Below are 5357 nucleotides of genomic sequence, written 5' to 3' on the forward strand. Positions count from 1 at the left end.
ACTAGTAGATATTATATTATCTAGCAAGGATGTAATTGGTACGAATTGAATTAGGAATGGCTAGTTTTGGATAAGCATGGGAATGGTATTAAAATTGGAAGAAAAATACCATAATGGACTGGTCGAAATGAGACTTTGCACAGGCCTTTAACTGGAATCATCCTATAATATAACTATTATATAAAGGGAATAGTTATTATGTTACAGATTTTTCGAATGTGAACGTGATTTGGATTTATTTGTTTATTTCAGTGTGGATTTTACCTTCTTCGTGAGTTAAAGAAAGGTGTTACATTCTTCTTGAAACGTGAGTTACTGTTATTGTGTTATTTCAAGAACAGTTTTATTGCTTTGTTTCAAAGCTAATTGTTGTTAATTCCCTCGCGCGGGGAAATTGATGTCGAATAGTTATTAAACTGATTGAGTCTTATATAATATCGACGTTTTTATATCTTATTACGTATATATTTTGTACTTATTTTACTTATATATATTTTTAAATGCCTATGTATTTATAAATGTTTTTAAATATTTTTAGATATTTGCTGGCTTATAAAAATATAAATGTCTATATACTTGTATCCTATTAATACTTCTGTTATGTTGAGCTTTATGTCGCTTTATTAATGTCGAAGTAAGTGTGCATATATATTGAATATTCTGCTGGATAATAGGTCATGTCCCTCTAGTTTTCCGCTCGTATTGCCTCCGCTCAAATTATAAATTTGAGTAAATAAATACATGCGTGTGTGAGTGTGTATGCTTGTATGTATACTCACATTCAGATGCGCTTGTATGGATGCTTATATATGTGTCTGTGCTAGGTCTAATGGATACCAACACTTTGGATACCAACACTTTACAATAAAATATTCAAATTATTTACTTAATAACATGGATGCCAAGTGTATTCATGTTTACAGTCGACCTTTCGCTTTGAATACATTTTACGTCATTTCTAATCCACGTGCGTTTGTCTATGTTTCTGAACAACATCGTCGCTTTCCGTAAAAGTGTGTTAGGGTTAGGGAATTCCGACCCTAACCCTAAAACCCTTTTACGGAAACATAAATAAACGCACGTAGATTAGAAATGATGTAAAATGTACTCAAAACGAAAGATCGCCTGTTTACATTTATTTATTCATATATATTTTTATTTAGGCTGAATAACTTATTTATTTTGACTTTTATCCGCGAGTATTTTAGAGATGACTTGCTGTCCGTTATCCCTGTGTTTTTTATCACTGTTTTAACGACAAGTTATATTGGGGTTTTTTTCTAATGTGTATGCAAACCTCATGATCATTTTAAAATATCAATAACCTAAATTTCCCAACCAAACATACTTCGTGCTCAGGGAACTCAATGTATTTCGCTGTGATTTTGTTATGAATTAGTCAGCATTTATTCTGAATTCTTGAAGTTGTATTGTTGTTTCCACCAACCGTTTTCGATTTATAATGCTAATTAGTATGCGATTAAGGTACCCCATTTCCCACAAACGTTCTTAGGCTTACATTGACCTAAAAACATTTTTTTTTAAATATAGAAACTAAAGCATTTTGACTTGAATTCCTTACTCTAGAAAAATAAACGAAGGTATTTGCTGCTCGTTCTTAAATTCTATTTTAATTTCCTAATAAGCAGAAAATGCCTTAATGTCATTATTTCATCCCCATGTGCTATCTTCGGCTGTACATATTTTAAAATTGGATCGATACAAAGATTATTATTTAACCTCTATTCTACCGATGTAGTCTCTAATTCTGTCAGATAATAATTTAGTTATTTGTGTGAAAGGCGGATCGTCGATGTCAGAGTTTCTCAACTAGGGATCCATATGACCTCAGGTTGTCTATATGAGAATTTTCGGGGTCCTTGCAAGCAAAATAAAAAAATTAGGGATCTACAGCTGTTTATTAATGATTCGGGAAAAAACTTACTTTAGATGCCTTTATAACAACAAGCAGCAATATCTCTTTCTCAAACGCTTTACTTAGTTCAATCGACACATGTTAACGTGTGAAAAAACAGAATAGGCACAAGAATAGCTGAGTGGTAAGAAGCTTGCTTCTCAATTACATGGTTCCGGGTACAGTCCCACTGTATGAGGTAAGACAAACGATATAATAATGCTTGGAAGCGTATTTCTTTGAGACTTCATTCAGGAAATTAAATTGACATTTTTATCAGACAGAAGTGTATATATGTTCTACTAACCACGTAACCGTGTGATGAATGAATTTTCTATTAAATAGCGGCACTGTATACTAGCATATAGCTTATAAGAGGTTCACTTCCTCATTAATCACATAATTATTTAAAGCACGCTGGAAAAGCATCGACGTCCCTGAAATCGATGCAATGACCATTTGGCCAGACGATAATCTCTGTCGTTTAATTTTCTTATTTAATAATATTCAGTAATAGTTTGTAGAAAAGGCAAATTGCGTGAAACGTTGCACAGTTTTGTCTGAAAATGTCCCCTCCTTAATGTCAATATCGTAAACGTACTCCTATCTTAAATCCACATAGTCTACTTTCTTTAAGAAACATATCTCTTATTTCTTTTATATCTAACAACAGAGGCAACTCAAGCTTTTCCAATTATGTTTGCTAATGATGGCTTTACTGCTTAATTAAAATATCTGATTATTTCACAGTAACATTAGTATAAATGAGTCAAGTGACATTGGGATATATCTGCCCCATCTCTCTCTCTCTCTCTCTCACTCTCTCTCTCCCTCTCTCACACACACAAAATTCATCTATCATCAGTATGAGAATGAGTTTTATCATCAGCAACATTTTTTTCTCTCTCTCTCTATCTATCTATCAATCTATCTCTCCCTCAGCTCCACTCTGCCGATATATCAAACATATCTATGTAATATGACCTATCACTTTGACGTTATCATTTCTCAACGCACATTTACTCTATTACATCCATAGCTCTGCAAATATCAAATTGTTTGCCATGTTCAGATGGTGGTATCAACAAATCTCTAGGTGATTCCATAATCCAATTAGTCTTGAAAGATTCGTCACCACTTCTTCACATATAAAGAGATCTGTTATTATAAATATCACCACAAATCCTCTTATCGAATTACCAAACCAAGGATTCAATTAATAAACGATTTATAATCTACTCTCACGTCTCAAACGAGCTGGCTTTAACAGTAAACTTCTCACATACCTCCCATAGATTTCATCATTGTTTCGCCATCAAATTCCTCGTCAGTAACCATACAGAATATACGACCACCGTAAACAAATCGAAGTTAAGGAAAACGTCACCGATGCAGCCTTTTTTTTTAAGCCTGTGTTGACCGAACTGGGAAGCTTGTACTAATGCGATTTCACAGAGCACAAGCTACCTCCATGAAACCAATGATTCTATCCCGTCTCTTTCCTTGACATTATCCCTCCATTGTGTTTATCATGCGAATACACACTCCTTCGAAGCCTGTCATCCGACGGATGTGTCAGGCCTGTGACATTCACAGAATCTTTCCTGAGGTCGAATCACAAAATTAATCCCTTGTGACATCACAAAATAACGTGCATATACCTTAAGGAAAAAAAAGGGCCAACCTTTCATGTATGTGACTGAAATTCAGGTTTCCCCTTTCAGACACACGCAGAAACACACCACACACACACACACACATGTACATACGTATATATATATATATATATATATATATATATATATATAAAATAACTTATTTACTTAAATTTCAACATCATTTCTTTGAAGTTTGCTATTTTTCCCTATCCTTCAAAAAATCGGAGACTAAAACATACACATGATCACACAACCATAAATTTCACAGGCGTCATGCTGCCACATGAATGTCACTGTTGCCTGTCACCGAGCACGTGTGCTGTCATCTTTTGACGCGATACAAAATTATCCCGGGAACGTTTTCATACCATCTCGTATACGAATGTATCCAGACATAGGTTTATATATACATGCATATACCGAGGCGTACGGCTTAGTGGTTATAGAGTAGGTGTGATAATCGTAAGATTGTGGTTTCAATTCCTAGAACAGACGAAGCGTTGTTTTCTTAAGCAAAATACTTCATTTCACGTTGCTCCAGTCAACTAATTTGGCAAGCATAAAAAATGATTAACCTCGCAATGAACCGATAATCTCTCTAGTGTGAGAGGGAATATATACGCCACGGAATCCGAGAATCCAAAAACTCTGTCTTAAAACGATGTTTCAAGGAGAAAATAAGTGTAAGACGAAAATGTAATATATAGATGTACAGTTAATATGCGGATAACGAATTATTCTATGTCAATGAGATATCATTAATTTTCAAGAGGGGGTCTGCAAATCATTTGAGTTCATTTAAAGACAGAAATAAAAGGTTCCAAATGTGTCTTAACAAATTAATCTGGTCTTTTAAAGGCAGTAAACAACACTACACCATTAAATGAACGTCAAAACCACACTGACCTGGAATCAATAGATGTGACATATTTTTACAAGACTTTTACCGGTTATACACACACAAATTCTTGACAGGAACAACCTATGAGATACTTGCAAACGAGGAAATTCGCATTTGTCGAGTATAAGTTAATAATTATCATTTTAAAAAATGGAAGGATTTGATATAATGCACGAAAAATAATTATCCAATACAAACTTGAAATTGAGATTGTTCGCGTCTAACTTTACGGACAGCTCTACATCATACAACGCAGAGTAGTTAAAAGAAAATCTTTAAACGGCGAAATTGAAGGATATGAAGGGAAGACCCTGAAGATACTGCACCGGTTTTATAGTAGGGTTGGTCTAAATAATTATATAAACTGAAGAACTAAAAGTAACGCTATGCAAAATCTTACAAATCCTTATTCATAAAATATATATGTATGTATGTACATGCATGCATATATGCACTCACACATACACACGTACACATGTACGAAGTTGTTTGTGTATTATCTCTTACATGGGTTTCTTTCGATATAATGACATGTAGCCCTACTTCACCTCAAGATCTCAGTTTGCAGGATGGAACGTTCGATATGTGATTATAACCTTCCGGGTTTATTTGAGAAGTAATTGTTATCTCGAAGTAAGGAGGTAAACCCATCCTTCAAAAGAGCGCAATGAATGAGCCTTATTAGATTTACATGTGCAATATTGAGAAATCGGTAATATTTATAACGTTATAAAAGATACATGACATTTACGGAATTCCCTTCAATATTTATATGAACACCACGGTGGATCGTTATATTGTTAAGTAGATCAATAACATCAGGAATATTTCAAAACACACACACACACACACACACACACACACACACACACACACACACACA

General features: G+C 34.1%; 1 long non-coding RNA gene across 1 annotated transcript in view; it reads left to right on the forward strand.

The window, feature by feature from the left end:
* The first annotated feature begins 229 nt into the window (after nucleotides 1-229).
* LOC128250458 (uncharacterized) overlaps nucleotides 230-5357 on the forward strand; it is a 317604-nt gene continuing 312476 nt past the window's right edge. The window contains exon 1 of the long non-coding RNA XR_008266476.1: nucleotides 230-307. This is a non-coding gene — a long non-coding RNA (uncharacterized LOC128250458). The remainder of the gene's footprint in view (nucleotides 308-5357) is intronic.

Source organism: Octopus bimaculoides, chromosome 21, assembly GCF_001194135.2.
Source record: "Octopus bimaculoides isolate UCB-OBI-ISO-001 chromosome 21, ASM119413v2, whole genome shotgun sequence".
Lineage (NCBI taxonomy): Eukaryota > Metazoa > Mollusca > Cephalopoda > Octopoda > Octopodidae > Octopus > Octopus bimaculoides.